The sequence below is a fragment of the Nycticebus coucang genome, chromosome 10, assembly GCF_027406575.1.
Source record: "Nycticebus coucang isolate mNycCou1 chromosome 10, mNycCou1.pri, whole genome shotgun sequence".
NCBI lineage: Eukaryota > Metazoa > Chordata > Mammalia > Primates > Lorisidae > Nycticebus > Nycticebus coucang.
The window spans coordinates 87796391-87815315 of record NC_069789.1 but is presented as its reverse complement, the minus strand read 5'-3'; the positions used below and the strand labels follow the sequence as shown (position 1 = coordinate 87815315).

At 37.7% G+C, this 18925-nt stretch overlaps 1 protein-coding gene across 6 annotated transcripts in view; it reads left to right on the top strand.

The window, feature by feature from the left end:
- The window catches only part of RABGAP1L (RAB GTPase activating protein 1 like), a 754150-nt gene that overhangs the window by 41119 nt on the left and 694106 nt on the right, over window positions 1–18925 (top strand). Inside the window, exon 2 of one of the 6 annotated variants that reach the window (XM_053605153.1) lies at window positions 10778–10848. The exons of the other annotated variants lie outside the window; for them this stretch is intronic. The gene's annotated coding sequence lies outside the window, so the exon portion shown is untranslated. The remainder of the gene's footprint in view (window positions 1–10777; window positions 10849–18925) is intronic. 6 annotated transcript variants of the gene reach the window in all.

Sequence of the window (18925 nt, the reverse complement as noted above, 5' to 3'; positions counted from 1 at the left end):
AAACTTCTTTCCAAAAAGGTGATATTAGGTTGCATTCCCACCAGCAATGTAGAAGCGTTTCCTTCTCGAAACTTCTTTCCAAAAAGGTGATATTAGGTTGCATTCCCACCAGCAATGTAGAAGCGTTTCCTTCTCTCTGCATCCATGCCAACATTTCTGGTTGGGATTTTGTGATGTGGGCTAATCTTACTAGAGTTAGATTATATCTCCAAGTGGTTTTGATTTTCATTTCTTTGATGATTAAGGATGATGAGCATTTTTTCATGTGTTTGTAGGCTATGCGCCTGTCTTCATCAGAGAAGTTTCTGTTCAAGTCACTTGCCCACATAGAAATGGGGTTATTTATTCTTTTCTTATTGATTAGTTTGAGTTCTCTGTAGATTCTAGTTATCAGACCTTTGTCGGAAGCATAACCTGCAAAAATCTTCTCCCATTCTGAAGGTTATCTGTTTGCTTTACTTACTGTGCTCTTGGCTGTGCAAAAGCTTTTTAGTTTGATTAGATCCCAGTAATGTATTTTTGGTGTTGCTTCAGTTGCCTGGCGGGGGTGGGGGGTCTTCCTCAAAAAATATCCTCCCAGGCCAATTTCTTCAAGTGCTTTCCCTGCACTCTCTTCTAGTATTTTTATAGTTTCATGTCCTAAGTTTAAATCTTTTATCAAAAAAAAAAAAAGAAAAGAAAAGAAAAAAACATCTTTTATCCAGTGAGAATCAATTTTTGTTAATGGTGAGAAGTGGGGGTCAGTTTCAATCTTCTACAGGTCGTCAGCCAATTCACCCAGCACCATTTGTTAAATAGGGAGTCCTTCCCCCACTGAATATTTTTGATAGGCTTGTTGAAGATCACATGATGATAAGTAGTAGCTGGGTTCATCTCTTGGTTCTCTATTCTGTTCCATAAATCTACTGCTCTGTTTTTGTGCCAGTACTATGCTGTTTTGATCACTGTAGATTTATAGTACAGCCTGAAGTCTGGTAATGTGATACTTCCTGATTTGTTCTCATTTCTGTGATGTGCTTGCTATTCAAAGTTTTTTTCTGATTCCATATAAAATGAAGTACTATTTTTTCAAGTTCTTTAAAGTATGACAGTGGTGCTTTAATAGGGATTGCATTAAATCTGAAGATTGCTTTCAGTAGTATGGATATTTTAACAATGTTGATTCTTCCCAGCCATGAGCATGGTATGTTTTTCCATTTGTTAACATCTTCAGCTATTTCTTTTCTCAGAGTTTCATAGTTCTCTTTATAGAGATCTTTCATGTCCTTTGTTAGGTAAACTGTCAAAGGGGTGTTAAAATCTCCAACTGTTATAGTGCAGGAAGATACCAAGTTGTTCATATCCATTCTGGTAGGGTGCATAAATGGTAGTTATCAAAATCTCTTCATGTTGGATGTTTCCTTTGACAAATATGTAGTGACCTTCCTTATCTTTCTTTATCTTTGTTGGTTTAAAGCCAATTGTATCTGCTACTAAAATTGCAACTTCTGCTTTTTTCTGGTTTCCATTTGCCTGTATTATACAAGTTCATCCCTTCACTCTGAGTCTATTTTTATCCTTTAAGATAAGGTGAGATATCTGGTCTGAGTTTATGTATCCAGTCAGCCAGCCTTTGCCTCTTTAGAGGACAATTTAAATCATTCACATTAATTGAGAGAATTGATAAGCCTGGTTGTGTTTTGGGTGTCGTGATTTTCGGATGTCTGGTGGACATTTTTAATCCTTTCACCACTGTGTAAATTGGGTTTTGTTCAAAAATTTCTGCGTGAGTTTACTTCAGAGGTAGAGCATTGTGTTGGTCATTGTGGAGGATGGGTCTGAGAATATACTGGAAAGCTGGTTTAGTTATGGCAAATTTCTTCAACATGTCTTTGTCATTAAAGTATTTGATTTCTCCATCATAAATGAAATTCAGTTTAGCTGGATAAAGGATGCTGGAATGGAAGTTGTTTTCTTTTAGGAGATTGAAGGTTGATGACCATCTTCGTCTGGCTTGAAATGTTTCAGCTGAGAGATCTGCAGTCATTCTGATGTTTCTCCCTTTGTAGGTGATACTTTTCTTATGTCTGGCTGCTTGCAGAATTTTCTCCTTTGTCTTAACTTTGGCAAAGTTAATCACAATGTGTCTAGGAGATGCTTTATTTGGAGTGAGTCTTGCTGGGGTTCTGAAACTGCTATCTGAAGTTCTGTCTTTCTTGCAATGCTTGGGAAATTCTTCTCCATAATCTCTTGGAGTAGAGCATCTGTACCTTTAGGACCATCCTCTTCTCCTTTGGGAATTCCTTTAAGATGAATGTTTGATCTTTCGGAGTGATCCCACAACTCTCTCAGGGAATGATCAGTTTTTACTCTCCATTTGTCTGTCTCTTTGAGTGTTTGGGAATGTTCAAAAGCTTTGTCTTCAGTTTCAGAGATCCTTTCTTCTGCCTGGTCAACTATTATTGAGGGATTCTACTGTATTTCGGAGCTCCTCAACTAACTTTTTTGTTTCCTTGAGCTCTGCTATCTCTTTTCTCATTATGTCCATATCTTTGGTGACTTGGGCTTTGAATTCAATAATTTCTTGAGACAACTTCAGAACTACTCTTTGGAATTCAATTTCTATCTTTTCTTCCATTCTATTTATCTTATTTGCTATCCATATTCTGAATTCTATTTCTGACATTGCTGCCATTTGTCTATGCATGGCATCTTCAGTTGTATCTCCTTTGTCATTTCTTAGAGGGGGTTGATCTACTCTGGTTATTCATGTTGCCAGAGTTGTTCTGTTGGGTCCACACCATGTTTATTTTCCACCATTTGGTTATTAGAACTGGTAGTGTGAGATTGAATTGGGGTTCCCAAGTAGTAGAGATAGCCCCTTACCAAAATGCTAGGCTTTGTAATTGTGGCTTATCTCCTAGAACCTTACAAAGGCCCCTTTTAGAGTTTTGGCCAGAGACTCTGAGGACCTGCTTGGTGAAATAGTACAAGCTAGGTCTGTTTTGATATCAGCCAACCTCTACCCTATCCTAAGAAACCACAGTATTAGGTTTAAATCTCGACTGTGAAGAGATACAAACAGCTGTGGCGCCCAGCCCCCACCCTTCAGTTCTTTTCTGCTACAGAACTTCGAAGGTCAACCTCAGAAGTTGCTGAGTGGACAGCTCCAGACCTGGGTTCCAACCAAATTGTCTCAGGCAGTGCAAACCCTGCCCAACAGAGAGGGATTCAAGGGTCTCCAACAGCACGATTGGAGCCAGGGATCCACACTCCCACCCACCAGACTCAGTCTACACTGTTGTTCTCTTCTCTGCTCACAGGCCCAGCTGGAGACAGGAGCCGCCCCTGCCCACCAGTCTCAGTCCACACTAGCAGCTAGCCTCTGCTTTCCAGACCAGTTGGAGTCAGGGACCACGCCCCCGCCTGCCAGTCTCAGTCCATTGCCTGGCAAGCCTCTGTTTGCAGGCTCTATTAGAGTCAGGGCACCACACTCCTGCCACAGGTCTCAGACATCATCCAGTAAGCTTCTGCTCACCAGCCCCACTGGAGACAGGGGACCATGCCCTAGTCCTCAGGTCTTGGTTCACACCCAGTAAGCCACTGCTTGAGGGTTCTGTTAGAATCAGGGGACCACGCCCTTGCTTTCAGGTTGCAGTCCACCCCTATCAAGCCTCTTCTCGCAGGCCCAGCAGGGCCTGGGGACCAGCCCTGTCTGCCAAACTCAGTCCACATGGGGCAACCACTCTCCCTCTGTGGGTGCCGTTAGAGCTCAGGGTTCTGCATCCTGTCCCACCAGACACAGCCTGAACTGAGGGTCAACACCCACTGGCCGGGCATAGTCATAACCAGGGGACTGCTCCTCCTCCCATCGAGTGTCCCTTTCTTTCCACACCCTCTTTCTTCCTCGTTAGTCACAGATTCTGTCCTGATGGTTGGCGGTTCACACTATGCATAGATCTCTCAGGACAAGACCAAACACTCTGTGCTCTGCAGGGGGGGCAGAACTTCAGACCTCCATGCAAGGGGGAAGGGTGGACTGGGAGTTTGGACTTGGAGGGGAAAATATCTGTTCAATTTTATGCCTGGCGGGGTGGTATCTAGATTCATGAGTGGGACCTCCCTGGAGAAAGATACCTGGAGTGGCTCTCTCCGGCGACGTAAAATGAGAGGTCTTTTGTTCCCTGCTTATTGGCAGATGGTCTGTGGCAGGCCTCCTGCTTGGGGGAGGGGTCTCCCGTCCTCTTATTGATAGGCTTTGTACCTGTAATTTGTGTTCTTGAATGCTCTTCCTTGGAGTTACAACTTGCTGAACTTTTTTCTTCATTCAGTTCCCCACCTTTGGCTTCATAGAGTCTGATTCCACTCAGTTTTTCTTCCTCAGCTCCGGAGCCTCTGCCAAGGGTTGCTGTCAGTCGGCCATTTCCCCAGAATTCCTCCTGAACATTTTTTCATATGTTTCTTGGCCATTTGTGTGTCTTCTTTTGAAAAATGGCTGTTTATGTCATTTGCCCAAATTTTACAGGTTTTTTTTGTTTTTTTAAATTCTTGCTGAGTTTTTTGAGTTTCTTGTAGATTCTGGATATTAGTCTTTTGATGGAAACATAGTTTACGAATATTTTCTCCAATTTCTGTAGCTTTTCTATTTACTCTTGATTATTTCTTTTGCTCTATAGAAGCTGTAGTTTAAGTCCTCTTTGTCTGTTTTTGTTTTTACTGTATTTGCTTTTAGGTCTTAGTTATAAATTCTTTTCCCTAGACCAGTGTCCAGAAGTTTTTCCTAGGTTTTCTTCTAAGATTTTTATTTTTTTCAGGTTCTCCTGAAAAAATTTGAGTCTTTAATTCATTTCGAGTTTATTATTGTATATGGTGGAAGACAGGGATTCAGTTTCATTCTTCTGAATTAGATATGGCTATCCAATATTCTCAGCAACATTTATTGAAAAAAGTGTCCTTTCTCCAGATATGTTCTCGTCAACTTTGTCAAAAATCAGTCAGCTGTAAATACATGCTTAATTTCTAGGTTCTCTATTCTGTTGCATTGATCTATGTGTCTTTTTATGTACTGGTATCATGCTGTTTTGGTTATTGTAGCTGTGTAGTATGATTTGAAGTCTGGCAATGTGATGCCTCCAGATTTGTTCTTTTTGCTTTGTATTGCTTTGGTTATTTGGGCTCTTTTTTGGTTCCATATGAATTTTAGAATTGTTTTTCTAATTCTGTGAAAAATGACATTGGCATTTTGATAGGAATTGCATCGACTATGTAGATTTCTTTGAGTAGTATAGTCATTTTTTTTTCTTTTTTTTTTTTTGTAGAGACAGAGTCTCACTTTACCCCCCTCGGTAGAGTGCCATGGCATCACACAGCTCACAGCAACCTCCAACTCCTGGGCTGAAGCTATTCTCTTGCCTCAGCCTCCCGAGCAGCTGGGACCACAGGCGCCCGCCACAACGCCCAGCTATTTTTTGGTTTGCAGTTCAGCCGGGGCCAGGTTTGAACCCGCCATCCTCAGTATATGGGGCCGGCGCCTTACCGACTGAGCCACAGGCGCCACCCGAGTAGTATAGTCATTTTAACAATATTGATTCTTCCAATCCATGAGCATGGGATGTTTTTTCATTAGTGTTGTCTCTGATTTCTTTCATCAGAGATTTGTAGTTCTCCTTGGACAGATCTTTCACCTCCTCAGTTAAATTTATTCCTAGGTTTTTTTTTTTTTTTTTTTTCCAGCTATTGTAAATGGGATTTGATTCTTAGCTTGGTTGTTCTTGGAGCCTTTTGGAGGAGTTCTTATGGTTTTTTTAGGCATAGATCATATGGGCAAGCAGGTATAATTTGACTTCCTCTTTTTCAGTTTGAATGCCCGTTCTTTCTTCTGTCTGATTGCTCTGGCTAGCACTTCCAGTACTATGTTGAATAGAAGTGGTGAAAGTGGGCACCATTGTCTTATGCCAGTTCTCAGGGGAAATGCTTTGAGCTTTTCCTCATTCAGTATGATGTTGGCTATGGATTTGTAATATATGGCTTTCATTATTTTGAGGTATGTTTTTTCTAGGCCCAGTTCTTTGAGGGCTTTTATCATGATGGATGCTGGATTTTATCAATTGTTTTTTCTGCATCGATTGAGATGATTATATGTTTTTTATTTTAATTCTGTTCAGGTAGTAAAGCATATTTATTTATTTTGCAGTTTTTTTGGCCAGGACTGGGCTTGAACCCACCACCTCCGGCACATGAGGCCAGTGCCCTACTCCTTTGAGCCACAGGTGCTGCCCGTAAAGCACATTTATTGATTGACTTAGGTATGTTGAACTATCCTTGCATCACTGGGATAAAACCCAGTTGATCATGGTGAATTATCCTTTTTTATGACTTGTTGGATTCAGTTTGCTAGTATTTTGTTGAGGTTTTTTTTTTTTTTTTTTTTTTGCTGCATTCTTTCCCAGTTTTTCTGGTCATATATCATAGTGGAGGAGATTTTATTCATACATTGTTTCTTAGTTCCAAAGCATTCTCTTTTAAAAGATTAGTAGTTTTGGTCATTAATTCCTTAATAGTATATTCCTCCAGAATTGTGAAAGCCAATTTAATATCTTTAATTGTTTTTTACAAATCTTAAGTACAGCAAAGTTTATTCTAAGTTTCCATGATTTTAAAATTTATGTTGATGGTTTTAGTCTCCCTTCCCTTATAAAATGGCTTGGATACATTTATTCAGGGAAATAACAGTGAAGCTGGTTGAGGGAAAATTGAAAAACCCATAAAGAAGTAATAGCTATTCTTAGAATTATTGATTCTGAAAAAACATTTTCTTAGATTCATTGTAGTGCTTATTTATAAGAAAAAAAATATGAGATTTATAGTTTTAATAGTGTTAAGTAAAGTAGTCATATATGCATTATGTTCATTAAGATTTGAGATTTTTGTGGCAAGTAAGAGTAAGAGGTAATTGAAAATAAAATAAGCTGAAATAGGTAAAGGAGATGTCTTCATATAAGTTCTTGTATAGGTGGTAGCTAACAATCTGGTATTCCTAGAATGTGAAATGCAATTTGGCAAATTATCAGAAACAGGCATAGGCATAACAGTCTGTTCCTGTTAATAATTTATCTAATGGACTAAGTCAAATTCAATTCTTGTATTTGACTTAGTCCATTAGATAAATTATTGTCTCCATTTTCCAAAGTGTGTGTTAATTTTTTTTTTAATTTATGGATGAGCTAGATATATTTTTTAAAAAATATAAACCAATAGGATAATATTTTATTAGAGTTGATTAATCAAATAGGGAGATTTTTGAAACTGCTTCCAGAGATGATACAAGTTATGTTTTGAAGATAAAAATTGTGTTATATCTTGTTTGTACTACTTTAGTACTTCTAAGATTTAAGTTTTTATACCTTTTTAAAGTTTTTTGTTTACTTGATATTTCTGGGATTTGAGGTAGTGTTTATTTTCTGTTATGTTCATTTTCTACTTGAGTTGATCCTAGTACTTTTAATAATCATGCTGTTGTGTTATTTGACACATAAATTTTAGCTATGTTTTCTTGTCCCTGCTGATTATATTTTGATTTTTATAAAAGACCATTATAGAACAAGGTACAGTCTCTCTTTTACCTTGAAACAAACAAACAAACAAACAAACAAAAAAACGAAAAGTCTTTCCAGTGTGTCCTCATTCTGTTCTAGTCATCCAAATGTGAGGTCACTGTCACTGTGGATTTGCTTGTTTGAATGAGTTTCTTTTTGGGGTCTCTCAGTAGCAACTACTAGGGCCAGTGTTTTACATGACTTTTTTTTTTTTAATTCAAAAGGAGTTTGGTTATTAATTTTTGTCTTAATCTACTCCCATCATGGTATTTAAAGAAATGATTCTTTAGTTGTGACATGTGTTTATTCCTTCATCATTTATTTTACTTAAGTACCACATAATGTGCTAGGTGCTGAAGGGAATGTGTGCTTGTGGTTTTTTGTTATTCTTGTTACATTTACTTTCTTTGCAATTATTACTTTTTTTTAATTTTTATTTTGACAAATTTGAAGTATATACAGAATCAGAGAGAAGAATGTAAATATTCTCAAGAGCTTCTATCAAATTTAGCAATTATCAAATGATGACCATACCCTAGTCTACCCCTGATTATATGAAGCAAGTTCAGGCAGTCATATCATTAAATCTGTAAATATTTCAGTATGTATAGCTAACAGTCAAGGATTTTCTCATAACCATATCACTATCCTTATACTCTCAACAATATCAATAATAATTTCTTAAAATCATTAACTATTAACTAATCAGTGTTTTCATTGTCCTTGCATAAATGGGAAATTTGAAGGGGAAGTCTCTGACACTTAAACTACTCTGTTTTTTTAAAAAAGTTGTCTTTTGGTGTTTTGTTGCATCATAAACCTTTAGAAGTTTAAGAGTGTGTGCTGGTGAGTTACTTAGTGAAAGAAAATGTCAGTGCTCTTATCGTATTCCCTTAATGGCATAATTCTGATCAGGCTATGGGGTACTGGATAACTCCTAGGGTTTCAGAAATTTTTATTTTACTCATCTTAGATACTTTATTTATGCAGCAAATATTTAACTATCTGATTTGTGCTAGGTATTCTTCTAGATGTTTGCATTACACCAATAAATAAAGCAAAGAATTTCTTCTTTGTCAATGCCATAATTCTTGTGAAAGAGATAATAAATGATAAATATTATATGAAAATATATTAGATTATATGTTAAAAAATAAGTGCTCTGGAAAAGAAGAATACATAGAGCAGGATAAAGGAGAGTTGAAATTTGGTGGTAGTGGGAAGCAGTATAAGATAAGGTGATCAGGTTAGGTCTCTGAGAGGATGAGATTTGAGCAAAGATATGAACAGGGGACTAAGGAAGGAAGCCAAGGAGATATCTGAGAGAAGAATGTTTATTGTGGTGGAACAGCCATTTTTAGAACAAGCGTGCCAGGCTTGTTTGCCAGGCTCGTTTGAGATCATTGTAGCTAGAGTTGAGTAAACAAGGAGGAGAATTGTCATATATATATATATGAAAGATGAAGTGGGATGAGGGGATAGTAAGGAGGGCTAGTTTGTAGTACCAGGCATACAATGGCTTTGGAGGTCATTTGGTTTTTATTCTCAGTGTAATTGGGGGGTGGGGGTGTTAGAGGATTTTGATCAGAGAAATGTCAGGAACTAAATAAAAAGGATTGCTATGGCTGCTTTTTAGAAAATAGCCCATAGGGGAGCACCTAAAGAAATAGGAAGACTTCTTAGGAGGCTTTTAAAATAATCTAGGTAAGACATGATAGTGGCTGGGACTGGGTAATGGCAGTGGAGATGGGGAGAAACAGATGATTGACTGGATATGATTTGAAGGTAGAATCAAAAGAATTTGCTGACTGTAGAAGTAAGGAGTCTGTGTGTTTATGTGTGTTTGTGTGTGTCTGAAGAAGAAGAGAAAGAAAAATTGAGTGTCATGACTCTAAGGTTTTTGGTTAGAGTGACTAGAAGGATGGAGTTGTTATCAACTGAAATGAGAAAGTCTGCAGGAGGCTGTTTTCTGGGTAGGGGTTCATTGGAGGGGGAAAGAGAGAAAGTTTGATTTTTGAATGAGTTGAAATGTTTCCTTAAATATCTAATTGATTTGGCTACACAACTATGCCTGGCAGATAATAAGTGTTTAATACTACATCACCACCAACAAATGCTTGTTAAAAGAATGAATAAATTGAATTCTATGTGAGCAACATTAGAGACTGTAATATTTGGCTGTAATAGTCTAGATTCTGACCTCAGTATGGCAACAAGTCTGTTGTGGCTTATGACCCAGTATTTAAATGCATGACAAATGCCAAAAGGGACATCAGCATCCCTGTGGGGACTTCAGCACCTGAGTGTCAGATACTTGATTGTTGATTGTATTTTATCATGCTTTACCTTTTAAAACACCAGCAAGCACTTAAAAATATTCTTTAGGTGGGATACTATGTATTCGGTAGAAACCATTATCAGGCTAGTACCCTGTTTCTCCGAAAATAAGACATCCTCAGAAAATAAGACCTACTTACAGGAAAGATAAGATGTCCCTTGAAAATAAGACCTAGCGCATCTTTGGGAGTACACTTTAAAGTAAGACACTGTCTTATTTTCGGGGAAACAGGGTAGATTATATTGCAAACATGAATAGTTTGCTTTTTAATAATATAAAGTACCTTTGAATTTTGTTTCCCTTGTGAGTGAAAAATTATAAAGTAGAAGAATCCTGTACGAGAAAAGTTTTTTTTTTTTTTTTTTGTAGAGACAGAGTCTCACTGTACCGCCCTGGGGTAGAGGTGCCGTGGCGTCACACGGCTCACAGCAACCTCTAACTCTTGGGCTTACGTGATTCTCTTGCCTCAGCCTCCCCAGCAGCTGGGACTACAGGCGTCCGCCACAACGCCCAGCAATTTTTTTGTTGCAGTTTGGCCGGGGCTGGGTTTGAACCCGCCACCCTCGGCATATGGGGCCGGCACCCTGCTCACTGAGCCACAGGCACCGCCCGAGAAAAGTTTTTTACGTTGAGTTTTCCAAATGAATAGTGACTCAGTTTTTAGTTTATATTTTCAACTCAGCAAGAGTTGCTCTTCCTTTGCTTTTGTAAGCACATGACATTATGTAATTTCATAGAAACTACTTAAGAAATTTTAGGCATGTCATGATATTTCCTAAATATAGACTTCTTCAGATCTTTCTTCTGAGTGTTTTTTAAATCACTGATCAATTCAATTATATAATGTAATGAATTTACTTCTTAGGAAAGTAAGGGAATTACACTGCTGAAAATTTGAGAAAAACGGAAGAGAAGAAACTCACCCACTATCATTTGGTAGGTACATTTCTTTGCAGTTGTTCTCTCCCGTTACGTTTTCTTTCAGTTATTTTAAAACTATATAATTAAACTTGGAAAAATCTCATTTTGCTAAGTGGAAAACAGTAGCAGTATACTTCTGGATATTTTTATTTTTGTTCTAATTGGTCACTGATTATCATGTCTAAGTCAGCTGTGACTTGTGCAGAAGAGTTTGAAAAAATCCTCTTTTTATAGATTTCAAATTTCTCCCTATATTTTATAACTTTTCCTCATAAACATCTTCCTGGATCATTTTACTGAAAATATTAGATATGGTCTCAGATGTAAACTGTTCTGTGTGTAAATTTTTACTGAATCAAAGGAAAATGCCCTTTTTAAAAAATCTAGTTAATTTGAGGGGTTTTCATAAATTTAAACTTTTATATGGATCTCTGTTTTGCATTTTCACTGGTTCTGTAGAACTAGGCAGATATAAATGCATATACATAGACACACACGTGCACACAGACACGCACGATATCCCAAGAAGCCTTTGGGTGCAGTGTATTTCAATTCTTCTCATGGGTTAGGAAGTATTAATATATCTGAGCAAATACTAAATGTTCTAGTAAACCGAAAGCTGTGTGCTTCAAGGACACAAGTCAGATCTTTGCTTGTAGGCTTTAACAGGAAAAGAAAACTAGTTAAGTTTAGATGATTTGGCTTCTCTTACTTAGCTGTGTCGATACTCTATCTTCTTGGGCAATGATTGAGACTCCTCTGACTGCTGATCTTGTTTGAATCAAATAGTTGAAGAGGATAACAGGGAAATCTTAGTCTTTTTCTTAGCTTCAGAAACCATGTTTGGTTCATACATTTTTTTTGTTTCTACCTTTAGTCTTTCAGTATTAGAACCAATAAATTGAGTAATGTTTTCCCTGTTAACTTAATGCCAGTTATATAGGATATACACAGTAAACATTAACTCACTCCCTTACCTTCTTATTTCTGCTTGGTGTTATACTTCAGTATACTTTTATAGAGTGCTTTATGTGACAGCAGAAAAGGTAGTCAGCTGGAATCAAAATGTTGTAATGTGTCATAATTTGTGAATCCTGGGAAAAGGAATATTCTAGTAAATATATGTCTCAACTGAGGACTTCTGGATCCTGTTTCTGGCTCTGTAAGTTTTCTTTTTCTTTTTTTTTTTTTTGTAGAGACAGAGTCTCACTTTATGGCCCTCGGTAGAGTGCCGTGGCCTCACACAGCTCACAGCAACCTCCACCTCCTGGGCTTAAGCGATTCTCTTGCCTCAGCCTTCCAAGTAGCTGGGACTACAGGCGCCCGCCACAACGCCCAGCTATCTTTTTTTTTTTGAGACAGTGTCTCACTATGTCACCCTTGGTAGAGTGCTGTGGCATCACAGCTCACAGCAACCTCCAGCTCTTGGGCTCAAGCGATTCTCCTGCCTCAGCCTCCCAAGTAGCTGGGACACAGGTGCATGCCACAACACCTGGCTATATATATATATATATATATATATATATTTTTTTTTTTTTTTTTTTTTTCTTGTTGTTGTTGTTGCAGTTGTCATTGTTGGTTAGCTGGCCCGGGCTGGGTTCAACCTGCCACCTTCAGTGTATGTGGCTGGCACTGTAACCACTATACTACGGGTACTGAACCTGGCTCTGTAACTTTTTTTTTTTTTTTTTTTTTTTATTGTTGGGGATTCATTGAGGGTACAATAAGCCAGGTTACACTGATTGCAATTGTCAGGTAAAGTCCCTCTTCCAATCATGTCTTGCCCCCATAAAGTGTGACACACACCAAGGCCCCACCCACCTCCCTCCTTCCCTCTTTCTGTTCCCCCCCCATAACCATAATTGTCATTAATTGTCCTCATATCAAAATTGAGTACATAGGATTCATGCTTCTCCATTCTTGTGATGCTTTACTAAGAATAATGTCTTCCACGTCCATCCAGGTTAATACGAAGGATGTAAAGTCTCCATTTTTTTTAATGGCTGAATAGTATTCCATGGTATACATATACCACAGCTTGTTAATCCATTCCTGGGTTGGTGGGCATTTAGGCTGTTTCCACATTTTGGCGATTGTAAATTGAGCTGCAATAAACAGTCTAGTACAAGTGTCCTTATGATAAAAGGATTTTTTTCTTTCTGGGTAGATGCCCAGTAATGGGATTGCAGGATCAAATGGGAGGTCTAGCTTGAGTGCTTTGAGGTTTCTCCATACTTCCTTCCAGAAAGGTTGTACTAGTTTGCAGTCCCACCAGCAGTGTAAAAGTGTTCCCTTCTCTCCACATCCACGCCAGCATCTGCAGTTTTGAGATTTTGTGATGTGGGCCATTCTCACTGGGGTTAGATGATATCTCAGGGTTGTTTTGATTTGCATTTCTCTAATATATAGAGATGATGAACACTTTTTCATGTGTTTGTTAGCCATTCGTCTGTCATCTTTAGAGAAAGTTCTATTCATGTCTCTTGCCCCTTGATATAAGGGATTGTTGGCTTTTTTCATGTGGATTAATTTGAGTTCTCTATAGATCCTAGTTATCAAGCTTTTGTCTGATTGAAAATATGCAAATATCCTTTCCCATTGTGTAGGTTGTCTCTTTGCTTTGGTTATTGTCTCCTTAGCTGTACAGAAGCTTTTCGGTTTAATGAAGTCCCATTTGTTTATTTTTGTTGTTGTTGCAATTGCCATGGCAGTCTTCTTCATGAAGTCTTTCCCCAGGCCAATATCTTCCAGTGTTTTTCCTATGCTTTCTTGGAGGATTTTTATTGTTTCATGCCTTAAGTTTAAGTCCTTTATCCATCTTGAATCAATTTTTGTGAGTGGGGAAAGGTGTGGGTCCAGTTTCAGTCTTTTACATGTAGACATCATTTATTCTCCCAACACCATTTATTGAATAGGGAGTGTTTCCCCCAAGGTATGTTCTTGTTTGGTTTATCAACTTTTAGGTGGTTGTAAAATGTTAGTTTCATATCTTGGTTTTCAATTCGATTCCAAGTGTCTATGTCTCTGTTTTTGTGCCAGTACCATGCTGTCTTGAGCACTATGGCTTTGTAGTACAGACTAAAATCTGGTATGCTGATGCCCCCAGCTTTATTTTTGTTACAGAGAACTGCCTTAGCTATACGGGGTTTTTTCTGGTTGAATACAAAACGCAGAATCATTTTTTCCAAATCTTGAAAGTACGATGTTGGTATTTTGATAGGAATGGCATTGAATAGGTAGATTGCTTTGGGAAGTATAGACATTTTAACAATGTTGATTCTTCCCATCCATGAGCATGGTATGTTCTTCCATTTGTTAATATCCTCTGCTATTTCCTTTCTGAGGATTTCATAGTTTTCTTTATAGAGGTCCTTCACCTCCTTCGTTAGGTATATTCCTAGGTATTTCATTTTCTTTGAGACTATGGTGAAGGGAGTTGTGTCCTTAATTAGCTTCTCATCTTGACTGTTATTGGTGTATACAAAGGCTACTGACTTGTGGACATTGATTTTATATCCTGAAACATTACTGTATTTTTTGATAACTTCTAGGAGTCTTGTGGTTGAGTCTTTGGGATTCTCTAAGTATAAGATCATGTCGTCAGCAAAGAGGGAGAGTTTGACCTCCTCTGCTCCCATTTGGATTCCCTTTATTTCCTTGTCTTGCCTAATTGTATTGGCTAGAACTTCCAGCACTACGTTGAATAGTAAAGGTGACAGAGGACAACCTTGTCTGGTTCCAGTTCGAAGAGGAAAAGCTTTCAGTTTTACTCCATTCAGTAAAATATTGGCTGTGGGTTTGTCATAGATAGCTTCAATCAGTTTTAGAAATGTGCCACCTATGCCTATACTCTTCAGTGTTCTAATTAGAAAAGGATGCTGGATTTTATCAAATGCTTTTTCTGCATCTAATGAGAGGATCATGTGATCTTTATTTTTGCCTCTGTTAATATGGTGGATAACGTTTATAGACTTGCGTATGTTAAACCAGCCTTGCATCCCTGGGATGAAGCCTACTTGATCATGATGAATGACTTTTTTGATGATAAGCTGTAATCTATTGGCTAGGATTTTGTTGAGAATTTTTGCGTCTATGTTCATGAGTGAGATTGGTCTGAAATTCTCCTTTTTGTTTGGGTCTTTTCCTGGTTTTGGTATCAGGGTGATGTTTGCTTCATAGAATGTGTTGGGGAAGAGTCCTTCTTCCTCAATTTTTTGGAATAATTTCTGCAGTACAGGAATAAGCTCTTCCTTGAAGGTTTGATAGAATTCTGGAGTGAAGCCATCTGGACCAGGGCATTTTTTGGTTGGAAGGTTTTTTATTGTTTCTTTGATCTCAGTGCTTGAAATTGGTCTGTTCAGGAGCTCTATTTCTTCCTGGCTAAGTCTAGGGAGAGGGTGTGACTCCAAATATTGATCCATTTCTTTGACATTGTCAAATTTCTGGGCATAGAGTTTCTGGTAGTATTCAGAGATGATCTCTTGTATCTCTGTGGGATCAGTTGTTATTTCCCCTTTATCATTTCTGATTGAGGTTACTAGAGATTTTACTTTTCTATTCCTCGTTAGTCTGGCCAATGGTTTATCTATTTTATTTATTTTTTCAAAAAACCAACTCCTTGTTTCATTAATTTTCTGAATGATTCTTTTGTTTTCAATTTCATTGATCTCTGATTTGATTTTGGATATTTCTTTTCTTCTACTGAGTTTAGGCTTAGATTGTTCTTCTTTTTCCAATTCCATAAGATCTCTTGTGAGATTGTTGATGTGCTCTCTTTCTGTTTTTCGAATGTAGGCATCTAAAGCGATGAATTTTCCTCTCAAAACTGCTTTTGCAGTATCCCACAGGTTTTCGTAGTTTGTGTCTTATTTTTTGTTATGCTCAAGGAAGTTAATGATTTCCTGTTTTATTTCTTCCTTCACCCATCTGTTATTCAACAGAAGATTGTTTAGTTTCCATGCCTTTGGGTGGGGTCGAGCATTTTTGTTAGAGTTGAGTTCCACCTTTAGTGCCTTATGGTCTGAGAAGATACAAGGTAAAATTTCAATTCTTTTGATTCTGTTGATATTTGTTTTGTGTCCCAGGATATGATCAATTTTGGAGAATGTTCCATGCGGTGATGAGAAGAATGTATATTCTTTATCTTTGGGGTGGAGTGTTCTATATGCGTCTATCAAGCACAGTTGTTCGAGGGTCTCATTTATGTCTCTTATATCCTTGTTTAATTTCTGTTTAGAGGATCTGTCCAGCTCTGTAAGAGGAGTGTTAAGGTCCCCTGTTATTATGGTGTTATCAGATATCATATTGCTCAGACTGAGTAAGGTCTGTTTCAAGAATCTGGGAGCATTTAAATTGGGTGCATAGATATTAGAATTGAAATGTCTTCATGTTGTATTTTTCCCTTGACCAATATAAAGTGACCATCTTTGTCTTTTTTGACTTTAGTTGCTTTAAATCCACATGTATCTGAAAATAAGATTGCAACTCCTCTTATCTTCTGAATTCCATTTGCCTGAAAAATTGTCTTCCAACCCTTGACTCGGAGCTTTAATTTGTCTTTTGAAGCCAGGTGTGTTTCTTGCAGACAGCAAATGGATGGCTTGTGTTTTTTAATCCAGTCAACCAATCTATGTCTCTTCAGTGGGGAATTCAAGCCATTAACATTTATTGAGATAATTGCTAAGTGTGGTAGTATTCTATTTGTCTTATTTTGTGAGAGTCCATTGCTTAGTTTTATCTTTCGCATCATTGTGGAGGTTTGGTTCTGTCCTGTAATTTCTGAGTTCTTACTTTGCTGCTGATCCATTGTGGTGGTCAGTGTGCAGAACAGGTTGAAGTATTTCCTGTAGAGCTGGTCTTGTTGTGGCGAATTTCCTCAATGTTTGTATGTCCGTAAATGATTTGATTTCTCCGTCAATTTTGAAGCTTAGCTTAGCAGGATACAGAATTCTGGGCTGGATATTCTTCTGTTTAAGTAGATTAAAGGTAGATGACCATTGTCTTCTTGCTTGGAAAGTTTCATTAGAGAAGTCTGCGGTCAATCTGATGGATTTGCCCCTGTAGGTCAACTGGCGCTTACTCCTGGCAGCTTGCAGAATCTTTTCTTTTGTGTTGACTTTGGACAGGTTCATCACAATGTGTCTTGGAGAAGCTTGGTTAGAGTTGAGGCGACCTGGGGTCCGATATCCCTCTGAAAGCAGTGTGTCAGAATCTTTGGTGATATTTGGGAAATTTTCTTTTATAATATTCTCTAGTATGACTTCCATTCCTCTGGGGCATTCTTCTTCCCCTTCTGGAATTCCTATAACTCGTATGTTGGAACGCTTCTTAAAGTCCCATAATTCTCACAGTGAACGTTCTGCTTTCTCGCTCTTCTTTTCTGCCTCTTTTACCATCTGAGTTATCTCAAAAACTTTGTCTTCTACCTCTGAAATTCTTTCTTCTGCATGGTCTAACCTGTTGCTGATACTTTCCATTGCATCTTTAAGTTCCCTGATTGACTGTTTCATTTCCTTCAGCTCTGCTATATCCTTTTTATATTCTTCATATCGTTCATCTCTGATTTGATTCTGTTTTTGGATTTCCTTTTGGTTATTTTCCACTTTATTAGCAGTTTCCTTCATTGTTTCCATCATTTCTTTCATTGTTTTCAACATGTGTATTCTAAATTCCCTTTCTGTCATTCCTAACATTTCTGTATAGGTGGAATCCTCTGCAGTAGCTACCTCATGGTCCCTTGGCGGGGTTGTTGTGGACTGGTTCTTCATGTTGCCTGGAGTTTTCTGCTGATTCTTCCTCATGAGTGATTTCTTTTATCTGTTTCCTTGCCCTAATTTTCCTTTCACTTCCTCTTGCTCTTTAAGTTCTCGTGCCGGTTTTCCACTGTTTTAGTCCTCCTCTTGGGGTCCAGAAGTCTCTCGCTGACTCCCTGTATCCTCTCAGGGGTGATGATAGGCAGATCCCACCAGCCAGAGATGCCTGGAGTCCTATATCCCCAGACTCATGGTACCCAGATGCAAGGAAGCTGTTACTCGGCTGCTATCTTGCTCCGCCTCCTGGCTCTGTAACTTTTTAAGGAAACTAATTTCAGTGTGCCTTAATGTCTTAGTTCATATTATATTTCCTCTTCATTTACAGATAATGTTCTAAACATAATTGATTTATAGAATTTTTAGAGCTCAGAGATAATAGAAATCAATTAGCCCAACCCTTTTTTTTCAAATAAAGAAACCAATGTGTTATTATAGAGATGAAATGCCTTTCCTGTGGACATAGTAGACTAGAAAGAACTCAAAATTTTTGGCTGTTTATGTGCATTGCGCAGCATGACATATCAAAATACTATACTACACTGCCTTTTTCCAATACTAGATGATGATCCAAAAATCATAAAAGTTTTTAAGAATTGTTTTCTTAATACCAGTGGTGGGGGGAGGGCTACAGTCAAGTGAGCTCTTTAGTGACTATTTATGTGAAGAGAATTTTTTTCTCCTCTCTCTCCCTGTCTCTTGGGCACTAAGTTGTCTTCACTGTTAAGACAAGTTTATAGAACTTTGAATCATTTAGCTGACAATTGTGGTTTTCCAGGTAAGAAGTGGCTACATAAAGCACACCATTTTATCAACCTTGACTCTTGAATAGAATGCCTATGTAACTGTAGCAGAAATACCAAGAGAAAAATCTAGAATCAAAGTCCTTATTAAAATAATTTTGAGAATATTTGTTTTTGAAATATTTTTCATTTGTTATTGCCTATGAGATATTGCTTAATAGGCTTCTTTAAGCTACGATATAATATATGGGTCAAAATTATACAGTGGGTATGTATACCTAGAGTTGAGTTATACTATTAGAATGGTAGCCTGTTGAAGTACATTTTAATTAAGTGGAAAGTTTAATTATAGAAACCACTAGATTTGTTACATCATAATAGAAGGCCTGTATCAATATCTCCTTGAGAAATTGATCTGCTAGTTATAATGTTAGCTTTTTCTGATTTTCATTTAGTCTAAATATAAAAATGTTGAAGAAATTTAAAAACCACTGAAATAGTATTGCTATGTTAATGCTGTATAATAACACTAAAAGATTT